Here is an 18,899-nt window from a genome sequence, read left to right as displayed (position 1 = left end):
GTGATGTTTTAATGCAAAGACAAGAGAAGAAAAACTGCCTCAAACAAAAATTAAAATCAAATTTTAGACGTGTTACCTTATGTAGAAAAGAACTAGAAGAGACTATTTATAGCAAATATACTATTACAACAAACAGCACTATAATAACAGTAGGTCCACAGCCAACTTTAATGATTTCTTTAATGTATTACATATTGTCAAGAGAGTTTAATAAAGACATTTATTGCCCATTAATGTGGTATACAGAAACAAATAAACTGATTTAATGTAATATATTTTCTTAAAATATTTCTACATATCTTCTTGGCCAAGATATTAAAATAAGTTATAACTCTAAATATTTCATTTATTATAGCCTGAAGCCACAGAATCTATTTTTGTAAACTTGTTAATATGTACATATTAAACACCTCTAATATTTGTATTTGAGAAAAGCAGTTCGTGAATATTTGTCCTAAATGTTATTTGAACATTACAATTTTAAACAACTGACTTTTGTACATTAGGCAGAAATATTTTATAGTCAGCATAATGAAAAACCCAGAAAAAATAAAATTACAGCTAAATAAGAAAGCAGAAAACTAACAGTAAAATAGTAAGAGGTCCAATTAATATCACGGCTTTTACCAACAGAGCTAGTAGAATACACAAATCAGATTTTTCTTAATTGTAAAGAAAAAAATTCTTCTGTAAACAATACGTTTTGGTCACAAATTCACACCAGAAATTTCATAGCAAATGTGTAACACGTGTACCACCATGAAGACAGGGCATGCTGTAATCAGACTGCTTTGTGAATTTACTATAACAAAATGATTAGACACTGCATTTAATCATGCTACGTCTGGGATTTGGCATTCTAACGACTGTAACCTAGCTGCCAGCCCTGCCACAGTGGTAGAAACTTACCAGTCCTTTGTAATAAGCATGTCTGGAGCTATTTCTTTGATTATTTTCAAGTGAGAGAGTGAGAAGAAGAATGACATACATTGTCTACATTTGCAGAGATGGCATGACTCAAATGTGATTTGAGGCTTTTCTTACATGTCTTACTACCCAATGGTATCCATATGAGTAATCACTGCCATAAACTCACTAAATGAGTAGTGGATAGTTTTCATGGTGATGCTAATAAATTATTCTAATGAACAGAAACTAATACAATAATCTTAAAGATTTCAAATGATGTTATGCTGGAGCATAGAGTAGCTTGCTATACAGCCTTAGCTGCCTTTCCAATTCAAAAGGTGTATATTGTAGTATAAATATTATATTAAGGAATTGGATTTTGCTACCAAATCATGTCTGGTAAAATATAACAGCTGAATGTATCAAACATCTATAGTAGAATTAATTCTCCTACAGTAAGATTTCAAATTGCCTATTCTCAATCACCAAAATCCCAAACTAGAGAGAGTGCATCGTATTTCCTTTTTTGACAACTGCTTCTAAAATAATGATGTCATTAACAGAAAAACAGAAACGTTGCAAAGGAAAACTAATTGGAAGGGGATATTAAGATTCTGTTTTGAGACTTTAGAATTTAAAATGACATTACATGACACAGATGAAGATGGAGGTGATCATTTGTAAATATCTTAATGGTGTGCATGAACTAGAGTAAGTAATGCTAGCTGCTGTAATAACAAACCTGAAAATCTTAATAGATTCATAGAATAAGAGTACTCCTTGCTCCAATGAAGATATTCCTGTTGGCAAGCACTTCATCTGATTATTCAGGGGGCAGGTACATTACATCTTGTTGTTCAAAAAGTACTGAGTGCTCCACAGGGCACAGAGTGCTGCCAAGCACCTTAGAAAAGTTATGACATGGAGAAAATGTGGTTCTTGCCCGTTATCCAGTATCTCCATTCATTAGGTGAATAAAGATTAAGAGAGTCAAGAATTGTGTATGGAAGATTATTTGGTAGCTGGGCCTGGAAGCGACATACATTAATCATCCTTGTCCACATTCCATTATGTAAAACTATAAAGAGGCTGAGAAATGTAGTTTTTGTGTCCAAGTGTAAAAGGCGAGCACACAAATCTCTGTCATATTTTGTTTGGTTAAGAGATGAGACATTGTGATATGAATCTGGGCAGCAGCATAGAAGTGACCACAAAAACTTGATGTTAGGTGAGTATTTTGAAAGAATGGGTGTACATAAAAAAAGCCAAAATTGAAAATTGCATCTCATGAAGCTGTGATACTTATGGGGCAAGAGTAGATGTGATTTTTTTCAAGTATATTAGTATTAAATAATCTTTATAAATATGAATCATATTAAGTATTTTGTCAATAGGAGAAATGAAATCAATACATTGAACTGGTTGAAGAAATCCAAGGTTTTTTTTTAACTTCTTTAGTTTTATTCATCATTTAATTCCACTTTCAAGAAAACATTCAAATGTTTTTTGTTTGTTTGTTTGTTTTTGTGAATTAAATTGACTTCTTCCAGTTTGGGACTCTGTGGAGATACAGCCCTAGTCCTTTTGTACAGCTATAACATGGGGCTATACCTCCACAGAGGCCCAAACTAGAAAAAAGTCAATTTAATTTACCAAAAAAAATTGAATATTTTCTTAATATTCATTTTAAATCATACTTTCCACAATATTAAATACCTCTCCTATACTTTATTCATAGATATCATTTTAGTTCTTTGTTGGATTAAATGAAAACTATGCAAAACAAGCGAGTAGCCATAATTTTTGGCAAGGCACACAAACAGAATTCCTAAATAGTTATATTTAGTATTTCAAGTTAAATATCACAAAAAAATCGCTGGTTGCACATAACGTGATGCAGTATTCTTCTACACGTTGCACAGTACACATTGTTAATTGGAATTTATAGTTTAAATTTACCTCACCGTTTTTAATAACACTTTTTTCATTAAATGATTTTTAATTGGCATATTCTAATTTCCTCAATGTTCATTTTAATTATAGACATGTCACTGACAGATGTTTCCAAGGGAAATGTTTATTTTAATATTAACAGAGCAACATCTGCTGTTGGAAGGAGAGAAATTGGCCATTTTATTTCTCCAAATTTTACACAGGCCAGTGGCTCATCACCCAACTGTCTACCATCCATTGTGTGCAAACATATCTGTATTAATAGGAATGAGCAACTATTTCCTTAATATTCTCTGGAATTCCAATTGTGTTCTGCTGAGATACATGTTTTTTTTTTCAATTTCTATAACCTTTTATTTGCCTATATCCATACAATCCAAAACTAATAAAGCTGAGATAAAAGACATAACTCAGTGAAAATTTATTATAAATATAATAATGGAAAAATGAAAATATACAATTTAAAAGGCAATCAACCTTTTTACTGATTCATCTGAAAACAACTTCAGACTGGAAGAGAACTTTCTCATTATAAATTAAAGGTTAGAAATACATCTGATGTTTTCTTGAATTCTGTGGTTATACAGAGAAAGTTTTATCTTGAGCTGATTGTTATCTTCTAAAGAGTTTTAAAGGAAATGAAATTGCACAATCCACAGAATACACCTTCCTATCACCACTTTTCGGGAGAAAAATCAAATTAGGTGAGCTCTTTTTCAGTGAATACCTTACAAGTAATGAATATTTTTTTAATAAGAAAAACCTAATGTTCCGATGTAAAGACTCTTAAATATGACTTAACTCTCCAGTGAACTGTGACATGATACTAAAGAAGAAAAGTCTAAATTTATCATTGCTTCCAGCATTAGACTATCTGAACATAGCACAAGTAATAGCTGTATTGATTTGAATCCATGTGTTTTTTGTCTAAGCCAAATAAAAATTAAGAACATAATTTTTGCAAAGTAAAAAAATGTTTTCCCAAGCAAAGTAAATATGATGATTATCTCTTTACAAAATGTTTCTTTTTTTTCCCCTCTGAGAGTTATGACTAGTTCCAAAGAAGCGTAGAGGATAAAACTTGTTTGGAACATTTTAGAAAAGAGATTAACAATTGTTTCAAGAACTTCAAGTAGTTTGCAACAATTGCTGCTTTTATGCAGGTGAAATGAAGGTCAATAATTAGAATTTGTTCTCAAGTCTATTTACTTAAATCCAAATCCCGACTCAGCAGCTTTCTAACTATGTTCAGACAAATGACTTAAACTGTCTATTCTTCAGGTTTCTTATCTGCAAACAATGATAATGGAAACAACAATAATACCTAATTCATAAGATTGCATGTAATAATTTTGCCAAGTTCTTAGAGAACAGTACCTGACACACAGTAGTAAACTATTATTGTTACTACTTTCCTGTTTATCAAGTAAGAGAAAAAGAGACTGTAGGAGAATACAAAAGAAATATGTAATCTGGTGTCATGCTTCTTATTTTAGACCAATGAGATTAAGCTCTATGACACATTCATTTATTCACCCATTTAATCATATTTTTAAGTCTTAGTCTGTATCAGGCTATTTGTTAGGGGCTGTGATTATAGCAGTGAACAAAACAGAAGTGGCCTAGCCCTCAGAGCGCTCAGAGAATTTTACCATTAGAGAGCATTATACAAAGTATGCAATTAAGAGTTACAACTGCCTTGAAGCAACTGCTAAGTTCTATAAGCCTTTATAATTAATAATAGTAAGAAAATATGTTAATTTTAATCAACAGTTATTTTACATTTTCTATCTCTATCATCACAAAAAACCATAGAGTGTAGATTATACTTATAAATAAGAATCTTAAGATTGTATATAATTTAATAGTGTCTCTGAGCTCGTACAACTAATTTCTGTCCTTATTCATTTCAGTAGCTATTTACAAAGCAGAGTTCCCTTTTAGGAAATTCCTATATTTTGTACTGTGTAGTTTTTCCTTCCTGAGTACTTTCTTCCTTGTCAGGGAACCATTTTCTATTTTTATCCCAAATCAAAACCTATTCTTTAATCAAGCCATTGGTTCTCAAACCTGCCTATGCATTGGATTCACCCATAAAATATACTTATGCCTTGGTCCAACCACCAGAGATTCTAATTTAATTGGTCTAGAATATTGTCTGGGCATGGAAATTTTTTACAGCTTTCCAGGTGTTTTAACACATTGTGAAAGCTTAGAACCAATGAACTAAAATATAAATGACTTCCTGTGTAGTGCTTAAAACAAGGATTAGAGATTTAAATTAAGGGGATTACGTTACAAATTTCTTAAGTATCTGATACTTAGAAGAAATAAAGTGTAAGGCAGAAATAAAAAACAATGTCTCATAGAGGTTTGTAATCTACAGTTATGCAAGAGGAGAGAAAAAGAGATGGGTTGAAGGCTGGGTGGCAGGAGGAAGAAGAAGGATTCAGGTGTCTCAGTACTGAGACACTATATTGAAGAGATCTAATGTGTCTTTTGGAGCAAAAATTAATATAATATAATTATATTAAAATAAGACCAGGTCTTATATAATATAACATAAGACCAGGTCTTATTTTAATATAAGATCGGGTATAATATAATATAATATAATATAATATAATATAATATAATATAATACAACATAATACCTGGTCTTATATTAACTTTTGTTCCAAAAGACACATTAGATCTGATGGTCCAGCTAGGTCTTATTTTTGGGAAAACATGGTATCTTCACTCCCATGTTCATTGCAGCATTATTTACAATAGCCAAGACATGGAAACAACCTGTGTCCTTCAAAAGATGAATGGATATATAAGTTGTGACACAGACACACACACATAAACACACACTCACATGCACAATGGAATACTATTTAATCATAAAGAAGATGGAAATCCTGCCATTTGCAAAAATATGGATGGAACTTGAGGGCATTATGCTAAATTAAATAAGTCAAAGAAAGAAAGATGAATACTGTATGATCTCACTTATATGTGGAATCTTAAAAAAACAAAACAAACAAAACAAAAAAAAACAAGTCATAGAATAAGAAATCAGATTTGTGGTTACCAGAGGTGAGGAGTATGAGGATGGAAAAATTGGATGAAGGTGATCAAAAGGTACAGACTTTCAGTTATCAGATAAATAAGTATTGGGGATGTAATGTATAACATAATAACTATTGTTAATACTGCTGCATGCTATATTTCAAAGTTGCTAAAAGAGTAATTCTAAAAGTTCTCATCACAAAAAAAAAAAAGTTTTCTTTTTTTGTATCTATATGAAATGATAGATGTTAACCAAGCTTATTGTGGTAATGATTTTATATAATTACTTGATATCTATATCTATATCTATATCTATATCTATATCTATATCTATATCTATATATATATATATATATCAAGTCATTGTGTCGTATACCTTAAATTTATACAGTGCTGTCTGTCAATTATATCTCAATAACACTGGGGAAAAAACACCTGGCACATAAAATCACCCATTATATGTTAGCCAGGGTGGACTCAATTTTTGTGGGGACTAAAGTTTATATAATTTGGAGGACTACACTGAAAAACAAAATAATAAAAATTACAAATTCAAAATTAAACACATGACTGTCATTTGTTTAAAACATTAAAAATTACAAAGTTTAAAAAGCTGACAAATATCAACACAAAATCTAGAAAATAAGAATATTGTTTATTATGGCTTAACATACTAAATATTTTTTCTGAATTTTTGGCTGTATATACTTTTTTTTGTCCATTAACATGAAAATTACTTTGTTATAATAATTTCTATAAAGAATAGAAGATAATTATTTAAAGTGTATTTTAATATATGGCTATTATTGATAGTTTTAACAAGGTATTGATAAGATACAAATTCTCCCATACAGTTTTATATGTTCTATAATTACATGATTTTCCAAACTAGCTTCTGGCTTTACACATTTCAAACTGTATCTCCACTACTGCACAGATATTTTTGGTGCTGAGGGCCATAGGACAAGTTCACATTTTATTAAAACTTCTAGCCCTGTCAGGATGCTCTGGGGGATTGGCATCATGGGCAACAGACATATTCCTGAAAGCTATTCACAACTGGCACAGCTAACAATTATTTAGCTGTGAACCATTCAACTGCTAAACACAAAGTACATATTAAGTCCCATTCAACTCACCCTTAACTGGATCCCAATAACGCCTGGTGCCAATCTAAAGGCATCATCCCAGGGAAAATGTAGATTAGAGGGAAGTCATACAGGGAGGAGACAATGGTCTCAATTGATTGCAGTTATTACACCTCACTTGACAATTTTACCCAAAATACATGACCCTTAAGGGACCTGTCCAAATGAGGGATCTGAAGAGAAAGCTTTATGATATCCATGGCAAATCCACCTCTGAATATTAACCATTATTATTGTCAGTAACATCTCCATAATTTCAATGGAAAGTAGTAATTGGTTTAGAACATGTGGATGATATCAGTAAATGCCATTCTAAGCATTTTACAGATACGAATGCAGTTAAGCCTCTCACAAACCTTATTGTGTAAATGTTAGCATCACTATCTCTCAGGTGAGGAAGGTGAGGCCCACAGAGTTCAATGACTTTAACTCACACAGAGAGTAAAAGCCAGATGTGATCGGAATACAGCAGTCAGACTCTATGGGAAATGTTAGGAATCTCTATATAGTTCAGCCTCTTAGGGTATTCTTTAAGCTGGAAATGCATAGGACTTTACCCTAGTTTGAGGAACTGTCAAATATTTATTTCAAATAACTGAACAGGGAGTGTGGGAGTTGATGAACATTGTGGAAAATTACTTGCTTAAAATGAAAGAAAGGTGGGTCTACAGGGTCAGTATGGGAGTCAGCCACAAACTATTGAGGCAGCTCACACAACACATAACAGGAAAATTTAAGGTGGGCCTGACAAGTGAAAAGGGAACAACTGAAATAAATACCACACAAAATTAATATAACATAGCTTTTATCACAATCTACTCTAATTGCTTATTTATTTGCCTGTCTCTGTTGCCATGCAGCAGCCTACCCGTCTGTCTCCTCATACCTGCCCCTAAAGAAAGGAGAGTCTGTGAGATAGATCCTTTCAGGGACTTTTGCTTCACCTTTGTGCTTGCACCCTATGTCTCCCTGTTTGGCCCCAGAAAGATGGCTCGTTAGCCAATAACAAGTAAGATTCCCCACAGGGGCTGGGGGGGGGGGGCAACTCAAGCCAGGCCCAGTCACATGGGGACCAACAAGAGAATCCATGGGGTTCATAGAGGTGGGCACAGCCTCCCACCAACATCCCGGCTAAGGAGAGCCTCTGCCTCTGTGGCTGCATTCCTTCCCAAAACCTGCAGGGGAGGAGATTCAATGATGTGCCCTCCATCTATTCATATGCGTAAAGGTTTTGTCCCTTGGGGAAGTACATACATCCTGAGACTTATGGTTCTGCTGCCTGCAGGCAAGGGTGATTGGCTTGAATCAGTTTCCTATTATGATGTGTGAGATTCACAGATCTGGAGATTGACAAGCTTTATCTCCTTTACTTCCCCACCTAACTAATACAAGCTATGCATAGGCCCAAGTCGGGGCTCAGTCCTTGAGGCTGGAGTGCCTTGGCCCCGCTTGCACTCTATTCTTGGCTACTGTCTTTATTAACCCTGTACCGCCTTCCTCGCTCCCCACAACCCTCGTCGTGTGGGACGCGACATGTCTCCTTCCATCCATGACCTCATTTAGGGCAGACATCTTTTACGTCTGTGTTCTAGTCCCTTCACATTGACTGTGTTCAGTAAACTACTGAGTGATGAATGAACTAATGAATGTGGGGGAAAGAAATGTAATGCCCTACATCCTGCTTACAATGCATCACAGGGTCTCATGTCCACCACCAGTGAACTCAGCACTGAGCAATAGCTAGGGATGTGACTCCCAAAGCATTACACAAATATCATGCACTACCACCTACCCTTTGAATACTTGAAACATTTATTCTTTTATGAGATTTATTAAATCCATTCATCTAACAAATATATAATGAGTACTATTATGTGGCAACCATTGTTTTAGGCAATAGTGAAAAGTGTTCAACAAAATGGCTCTAATTTGTATTCAACTTGTAAATATATTGTTTCTGTCCAAGTCCTCTCATATTAAAAAACTTCTTATAGCCTACTCAACACTATGTCATTTGTAACACCTAGGAATACATCTGAAATATAGTAGGCCCACTTGTCAATTGCTGAATGATATGATACTGAACAAAAAGTAAACTGTGTATTCATATCTAAATTCTAAATGATGCTATACATTTATACCATCACTGGTCCCAGGGGGAACTATTTGTTTACTGGGAAATAGTCCTTCCTGAGGAAATTGTATGTGTACACTGCTGTTCCTGAATCAGAACCTATGATTTAACAAAAGATGTGATGTTCTAGAAACTCTTTCCAGAGACATTACCATATATATGTTTATTATCTGCAGATACTGAGGTAGCCAAGTACCAAATAATGTGGTTAAATATATGAGTACCCCCTGGTGTCAACAACAGATTCCTCACTTAGTCTGTAGGAATCGGAATACATCATTTCTTATTATTACTGATATTCAAAATCCTGATTTCTCCATCAATTTAAAAAAACTATTTCTAAGATATGAAATAATAGCCTGAATTTACATTTAAAATGATTTTTGTTTTATTTCAATAGAAATTTTTTAAATAATTCTGAATTTTTATTTAATTTGTAAAAATTACTACAGTTTAAAACATGCACTTTCAAACACTCAAACTTTCAGTCAATTTACCAGCTCTGTCTCAAAGCTCCTGCCATTCAAATCCTGCCAAATGTCAAAAATTGAATGCTCGTGTTTCTAGCAACACATGAAACACAAAAGTTTTCATGTGAAGCCAGTGTTTATTTCATTTTTATTTTACCTCCCCACTTTTCCAAAAATCAAATATAATTTTATAATTTTATTTATATTTATGGTTCAGTTTTTCCTTCAAGGAATAATGCATAAAGAAAACAAGGTTAAAAAAACACTGTAGGTTTTTAAACTAATTCAACATTGTTAGGACTTTAGAAGACTAAGAAACATGAACTCTGAAATATTTTATTCTTGTCATTCCTGCTATGAAGACATATAGTACAACATATAATTCTACTGAGAAAATTGTTGTTTTGCAAGGTAAAACTCTTGGCATTAGCTCACTTTTTATCCATTTATAGGTAAAATTTGAGTAACTTTTCTTTCTCCTAGTGTAAATTAAGTAAATTGAGTCTAGCCTAAAGGTAAAATAGTCTACAATATCTTATCTGCTTCATATTGCTTATTAATTATTCCTTCTTGAAGTAGTTGGCAAATTATTATTTTTAAGAGAAGTGAAAATTTTTTAGTATGTGACTTTAGGCAAGTTGGTTGCCTTTTCAAAGTCAAGCATTAGCTCATATTCTTCCGTCTTCTCATATTATATTCCTACCCATTTCCTACATAAATAAGGCTTACCAATTCCACTAAGATTAAGTTGTGTCAGTTTATATCTACTTACCTCCAGTAATTTCAGTATTTTCACCTAACTAAAAGATTAACTTAATAGTTTTAATATTCCTGAAATCATAAAAATTTTAGGTGCTGGTAACATTGTGGAAATCAGAAATAGGTCTGCTTTACTCATTATGGCTTAGAAAAGACTTAAAATGTAATTCAGCAGTAGCAAAGGTAAAATTTATTTATCTTATATGAGTAAAGATATAAAGCTCATTTTTCATATTCCAATGTCCAAATGAAAAATGCTGAGATTCCTTAAGACAATTCTGCTAGTAAGAACACTCCTAGAATCTAACAAGATGTTTAACGTTTTGTGAAAAAAGAATGAAAAAATTGCCCCACATCGAGAAACATTCTAAAGTGATGCCTTGGAGAAATCACTTGTACTTTAATAACTTAGAAAGATCTATCTCATTCATAATGAGCAAAAGTCAATAACAAACTCCATGCTGTGTTCGAGAACAGCCCAAAAAGCATTTCATACAACATATTAGTATGATAGGTCAGATCGAAATCCAGAGTTAATATGTGCTTTACTTTTAAGCTAGAAAAGCATGAAAGCAAAATTAAAACGTTATGTTACTAAATGCCTCAGTTAGCAAATTGTTTTGCTCTAAGGGAGATAAATAAATTGGGCAATATGTGGGTTTTGTTTTTGCTTTCTTTTCAATCTCTTCTTAATCAACATTTTTAACTATTTTTATATTACTACTAAAGTAATACTAAAATAATACTACTAAAGTATATTTACTTTAGATTTAGATTTGGGAGTTATCAACTAAAAATGTGGTCTCTAAAGACTTGAAAGTAAATGTAAACCCTGAGACAGACTGAAAAGAGCAAGGTAAGCAAAGAGATGAAAGGAGAAATTTGGGGAACACTATTATTTAGGAGTCAAACATAACAACAGACAGAAAAGGGAACAAAGTTAGTACAAGTAGAGGAAGCTGGAGAGTTTGAAGATACAGAAAAAGAAAAAAGACTCAATTGATGCAGGAAGCTCTTAGAAATAGATAAGGAAGGGGTATTGGTCATGGGAGCCAGAAGATAAAGTGCAGAAATTCACCTTGACAGAGGGAGAAACACCTCACCACATAAAGACCATTTCAGCCTGAATGGATTTGGATGTGGATGTTTTCTCTAGGAATGGCTGTAGAAAAATTCAGAAAAAGGTCACACATACTATCATGTTGGTGATATTTAAACCAATTATCTATTTAAAATATCTGGTAAGAAATAAAAAAGAGTTTTCTAGGAGCATACAGAACATAAAAGTGCTGAAGACTCTAACCAATAAATATCCTTCACTTTTGAATAGGTTGGAAATAGGAAAGGAGAGAAATAGGTTGAAGCCTTTGTTGGTTAAGAAGTTCAAGTACTTTTTTTTTGTTATTTGTCATTGTTGTTGTTGGGACATTTCAGAGGGAAAGTTTAGAATATGAAAAGATAAAGAAGTTAATAAAAAGAACAGAGGTATGATTTTAGAGATATATATTTTAAATAGATTAATTTGCTTTTCTTGTGCACAAATACTTATGCATGAACTTCCCCCATTCAGCTGCATGTACCTTGGAGGGAATTAAGATGGGCAATGGTGGGATGTAAAGGAGAGTTAATGAACAGCCTTGCCTTTCAAATTGGCTTGTGAAGCCCATTTCACTGATGGCCATGTAACAGCAAAAACTTTTAATTTGCAAGAGTCGAAGTGGTCATGGAGGGAAAACAGGAGAAGGATCAAGGATCAAAAACCAAAGCCCTGAAAGAAATCAGCATTAAGTTTATTGATAAACATAGTTTTAAAATGTAAACAGCAGTATTTTACAGTTATTGTTTGATAGTGTTAGTTCTGGTTGAAAGGTCGGGAGAACCCATAAGGCAGATAAGCGAGGGCCTTCCAAATCTCAGGGGACCATTCTTGTTGAAGAATGGAAACATCAGTAAGATTACTGGACTTTTTCCAAGAGCAAGACCTGTCTTTACCAGCCCCAGAGGAGGGAGACATTGCCTATGCTGATAAGCAGTCGTTCATACTTCAGTGGTAAGGTGAAGGTAGACTCGACACATATCTGTGTGACACTTGCCAATCTTCAGCAGGATAAATTCCCTTCACGACTACTCCCACTGGACAATCTCTCCTTTAATGTCCTAAACTACTTAGATCCTCTGCAAATAGGATAAGATTCTGGATCACCAGAAACACACTTGAAGGTAGAGAGAAAGACAAAGCTCCATAAGCCCCTGGACTTGGATGGGAATACGCAGAGCCAGAGGAGAGCACCCACACCCCCAAACAGGGGCAACACTGACGTCTATTTCAATTTTACTTTTTAACAGAAGACAATTGCTGTAAAAAGGACTTAGGAGGGTCAATGTAATCAAGACCAAAGTTATAAGCCGGGTCACATATGGGGAAGTAGGAATACGTATTTAGAGGTGGGGAAGAATCAAGGGAAACTAAAATACAGAGGAGAAAACAAGGGTTGGAAATAACTAGATATCAAAAATATGCACATAAATATAGGAGAGTCGATCATTTTCACTAAGGTGGTGCTGGGTCGAGTGGTAGGTGTATGTTTTGAGGTTTGAGAAATTTGGAGAGTCTTTGAAACAGATCTGTAGGTGACGGGACATGTTGTAAATAGGACATCATTCCAAAGGTCCAGCTGATGTTGGGTTGTGTACATTTGTAGTTTAAAACATCAATTAACCACCAAAAATATAACAACATTCATTATGATTCAATTTATTTTGGTTTAACTTATTTTCCCAGTAACAGATGTCCATGTTATTTTGCTGGTTGCCAAGCCACATGAATCTGTTTTGATAATAATTGTGGGGATTATTTTAAAATATGACATGTTTTATTAGACATAAACTGAATATTTAAATGTCACTAAATGAAATTTTTCCAAAAAATAAGGCTACAAAATTCCAATAAAATTACACTTCTACCATCTGTTATGCAAAAAAAGTCTAGGCTTTAACATTTTAGTATGTATAAACACTTGACTTCCAGCATTTGCCTATATACTGTGATTTACTAAATTGTTACTTTAAATGAACAGAAAGAATAAAATGAAAATGGAACCAGCAGGAATAGAAAAGTTTTGTTAGCCCAGGGAGGCATTATACAGAAATGTCAAACTGACCACCTACTGAAAACGGCTGGAACCCTCACTTCTTTCTAAATGTCACCACCTGCTCAGAATAAACACTGTAGATTGTTGTACTAGCAACCTTATATGATGTTCTTTTAAAGTTACCCATATTTCGTTCACTCTTCTTCCCTCCAAACTTGAAGTAACACTGCATTTTAGTTTGCTTTTTCCCCAGCAACATGTCATAAAGCTCTTGCTTTCCTATCCCAGATTAATTTCCTGGGGATCAGGCTCCTTCAAATGCCCTTCCAATCCTTCAAGGATTGCTCCAGCCCAACATGAAAACAGCATAAGACTCAAAGTCAGAAAACTTGAACTTGAGTTCAGAATCTGCCCTTTGCTAGCTACATGGCCCTTGAGCAAGTCTCAATCTGTGTGGACGACAGTTTCCTTCTCTGGAAAACAAAGTCTCTAAGTCTCGTTTCACCCTATAAATTCTCTGATTCAAATACATTACCCCTTAATACTAGCAAGCACACTGAAGCAGAAATTATAAACAATCAGATCCACAAAGGATGCTAAAACTCTCATAAAAAGGGAATCTAGACTACTATATCAAAACATTTCCACCAAATTCCCCAGATTTTCCATTTGTGATTCAAATTTTCATGTGAGTGAGACTCTATTAATGATGTCAGAAAGAAAAGATATATATGTGTGTATATGTGCATGTGTATACACTAAATGTGTATATGTGTATGTATGTATATATGCATATATACATATATACATGTGTATGTGTGTGTGTATATATACGTGTGTGTATGTGTGTGTGTGTGTGTATATATATATATATATATACATATATATATATATATATATATATGTATATGTATATATATTCTAGAAACCATCTTGCAATTCATTGATGTCAAAAGATACTACTTTGCAATGTTAAGATTTGCTTACTTGTATAAACTATATCCAACCACAGGATTACTAGGAAAACAATGATCGAAGAACATCTGATATGTTATTTGTATAAAAGTATGCTTTAACAAGAACAAACTAGTACAAAGAACTTGTTATTATTCCTAAATATTTAAAATTATTTTAATGAAAGGACATACTTTTTAGGAAATTACAATAAATGTGTATTTACATTAAGTGTGTTTTTTAAGTCTCTGAAATAAAACTAAACTATTTTGTTCAGTATCAAGAGGGCATGTGTACAGAATAGTTTTCCAAAATAACTAAATTCAATGAATCTGACATTTAGTTTCTGCAAAAGAATCATGTATCTGCTCAAATACATATATACACAGATAAAACTATAACATTTCCATTAAACTCCCGTAAGATAAAACATAAAATAAATCAAATCAATTCCAAGAATAATTTTACACTGATAAGATATTGACTAAACCATTGTCTCAAAATTACAGAAACTTGTTAAATAATCTCTTACCATATTGACATCAGGTGTATGTCAATGTTTTTTTGGATCCTATATATAGTGACAACTTCATTGCATTGCATATTAATCCTCCAAACCTTTATGACCTCAAAAAATTATTTAGAATTGACTTATGGACTCTATTTTTCAAAAATCACATTAATGTAGAGTATTTTACACAACAGTCTACATTTTACCCTTATTATTATTTTTGGAGTATACAAACGCCATTTCAAAACCAAGGTTCAATTTTACCTTTGCTCATCATGTCATATTATATGTGTAATCAACATCCATCAATTTAAATTATTAATATGGGAAAGAAGAATATCCCTCAGGGCAGGTAGCTACAGTGGCAGGTCCATCTGCTTATGGCTTCATTAACCTGTAACAGCTAACTTACAGCATTCTCCTTTTATTTCAAAGATCTGATATCTTAGACAGGTTCAGACCTCTGAACACCAATTCCCGCATTTCCAGCTCACTTTAATCATTAGTCGTATGCTAACAACTCTTCAACCCCTTCAGACCACTAATCCATTGATCTATCACTTTTTCACTGGCAATAAGCTCTTCATTGTTTCATTTTCTTTTTATTCAGTTTAGATCCCTGGTCCACAGTTCTAATCTATTCTTTGAATAAAACTTGAACTCCCTTGTACTTGCTCCCTTACCTCCAAAAAACAACAACAACAACAACAAAAAAAACACACCAAAAATCTCAATCCCAATTAAACTCAATTATCTTCCCATACCATGCCTGCACCTATGCTGCTCATCATGACTGTAGAAAGTATACACAGCCATCCTGGCCCCTCTCATTTTACACTTGGGACTATATACCTCAGTTAGGACTTCAGTATGCTCTATAGTTCTAATACATATCCCCTGTGAGTTCACTCTCCCAATCTTTAAAAGATTATTTCACACTATCTTGGATCTCCTCAAATTTCCAGCACCCACCTCTCATCCTCACTCTTGGGTAGTGATCATATTCTTAGTTCTCTAAGCCAACTGAAACAATCAAAATAGAACTTTCTCCTCTTTCTACCTCATCTGTCATCATGCCGATGTGTACCTATATATCCTGAATTTCCTTCCTATTATAATGAATGAAGTGTCCCTCCATTTACCTAAGGTCAACCCATTCACTTATAAGCATTTCATCCTTTTCTCCATCTCAAGAACTCTGTGCCTTTAATTATCTCTTCTCTTTCAAACATAAATTTCATGTTTTCTCTGGTTATTGGATTTCTATTTATATACAAACATTCTATACTCTCACTAAACAACAAAAAAACTCTTTATACCTTATGAGCCCATGTAGTTACTGCTCAATTTCGTTGTTGGAATTTTGGCAAAACTTCTCAAAGGATTTGTTTATGTTTGTTTACTGCTTCCACTGATCTCTTAGGGCTTTGATCACTACCATTCCATTGAAATTGCTTTATTCAAGGATAATGACAATTTCCATGTTGATAAATTCCATGGTTATATGACCTATATTTAATCCTAATTTTACTCAATTTAGCAGCATTTGACTTAGACATTCCTTCCTTCCTGAAACATTTTCTTCTCTTCAATTCTAAAGCACTACACGTTCCCAGTTTTTATTTTACTATTTCTTTTTAGACTCAGTCTTTGCCTCTCTGCTTTCTCTATCCATCCTCATTTCTTGGTAATGCCATCCATTCTCTAGGCTTTGGAAACCATCTATAAAATTCGATAACTCCTAAACGTGTATCTTCATCCTACCCAGTAGAATATCCCCACTGTCTTTTGACTGTTCATCTGACTGCCAAATGTCTATTTTCACTTGGATCTTTAATAGACTTTCACTTGGATCTTTAATGTTTCTAAAATAGAAACTTAATTATTCCCCCCACCCCTTCAACATGGCATCACCATTCATCCAGCCGCTCAGGCAAAAAACTTATTATTTATTTGTTTGTTTGTTTGTTTGTTTATTTTCTACATCCAAAACACAAATCCTAAACCATGAGCAACTGCGTATATCTGAACCTAACTACTTCTCTTTACCTCTACTGCTAGCACCTTAGTCTGAAGTGATGCCTCCACAGTAGCTCAAGTGATTTTAATTTTTTAAAAATCTGATTATGACACTTCTCATGTCAACAACCCCCAATGGCGTTCCATCTGGTTCACCATGGTAACTTGACACCATGGTCTAGTAGGTACTGTGTGATCTCACTTCCTACCTGTTTCTTGAACCTCATCTCCTAATGTTCCCGCCATTGTTTTCTGAACTCAGTGTATTTACACTTATTGTTTCCATTTCCTTCATATTTTGAGAAGCCGTGTTCATTCACTTCATTCAGGTTTTTTTCAAGTTTACCTCCCCAGAGAATCCTTTCAAGAACACCCTTACTAAAATAACCTTCCCCTTGCTCTTTCACCACCATTTTAAAACCAGCCTCACACAAGGGGCTGTAGCTGCTGCCGTGATTCAGAATGCATGCCAGCACCCACTGCCGACAACGCTGCCACCATGCAGGTCATGAATTAGTACAGCAACAGCAGAATTCCAAAGGGATCCAAGACCAACGCGATCAGATAGCAGGATGATGATTGTAGATTGCACAATTAAAACAAATCCAGTCATGGAAAGATCAAGAGCATTTGGATTTGTGCTTTTCAAAGATGCTGCTGGTCTGGATAAGGTTTTGGAAGTGAAGGAACATAAACTGGATGGCAAATTGATAGATGCCCAAAGGGCCAAAGCTTTAAAAGGGAAGGACCCCCCTAAAATGTTTTTGTGGGTGTATTGAGCCCAGATACCTCTGAAGAACAAATTAAAGAATATTTGGGAGCCTTTGGAGAGGTTCAAAATATTGAACTTCTCATGGATACAAAAGCAAATGGAAGAAGATTTTGTTTTATCATATATACAGATGAAGAGCCAATAAAGAAATTGTTAAGAAGCAGATATCAGCAAATTGTTTCTGGGAAGTGCGAAATCAAAGTTATACAACCCAAAGGGGTAAATAAACAACGACAGAAAGGAAGGAGAGAATCTGCAGCTGGTGGACACAGTGGTACCATGGGTCATGGCCGAGGTCAGGGCCAAAACTGGGACCAAAGGTTTAATAACTATTGTGGTCAAGGACATGGAAATTACAAGAGTGCCTATGGTGGTGATCTAAATTATGGTGGCTATGATTATACTGGGTATAACTATGGGAACTATGGATATACAAACTACAGTGGCCAACAGAGCACACATGGCAAAGTGTCTGAGGGGGTGGCAATCACCAAAACAATTACAGCCATACTAATAGAGAAAATAAGAGGAGATTGCCAAAGTATCGCATCTTGCAGGACGACAGTGAAGATTGATCTTCTGTTGATCTAAGATGATTATTTTGTAAAATATTTTCTGGGTATAAGACACAAGTGTGTCCAATTGTATGTAGCCACCTATTTGTTTTCTTTGTTTTTACTTTGTCTTTTACTAGCTGTGTTATATGACTCAATGTGGATTTGTGTTTACACAAATTTTATTCGTATGATTTCATGTTAAACTTCAAATAAATTCTGCCTCATGTGGAAAAAATATAAATAATAAAAATAAAATGACCCTCACCTTTCACACTTTGCCTTTAGTCTGCTTCAGTTTTCTTCATATGTAGCACTTACCTCTAAGAAACACTATAATATTTTATATATATATATATATATATATATATATATATATATATATATATGTATTTGCTTATTTATTTGGTATCTCCACCAATGGACTATAAATAAGGACATGTTCTCTCTCATGCTAACACAGTATCTAGCACATAGTGAGAGAAAAATAACTGATGAACAAATGATAACAAAACAAATGAATTTAGATAAATCCAAGACAAAATTAAACACTGTAAACTTCTTTTT

The 18,899-nt window shown here is 33.8% G+C and overlaps 1 long non-coding RNA gene and 1 pseudogene across 2 annotated transcripts in view; one reads left to right on the top strand and one right to left on the bottom strand.

Annotated features, from left to right (window-relative positions):
• Positions 1–18,899, bottom strand: part of LOC148759097 (uncharacterized) — a 159,324-nt gene that overhangs the window by 37,754 nt on the left and 102,671 nt on the right. The gene's annotated exons all lie outside the window — the stretch shown is intronic.
• On the top strand, positions 5,962–18,567 carry LOC109435295 (heterogeneous nuclear ribonucleoprotein D-like pseudogene; annotated as a pseudogene).

Source organism: Rhinolophus sinicus, chromosome 1, assembly GCF_057876585.1.
Source record: "Rhinolophus sinicus isolate RSI-liver-muscle chromosome 1, RSI-T2T, whole genome shotgun sequence".
NCBI lineage: Eukaryota > Metazoa > Chordata > Mammalia > Chiroptera > Rhinolophidae > Rhinolophus > Rhinolophus sinicus.
Note: the sequence above shows the minus strand (reverse complement) of the source record. Positions and strands in the feature narration are given on the sequence as shown.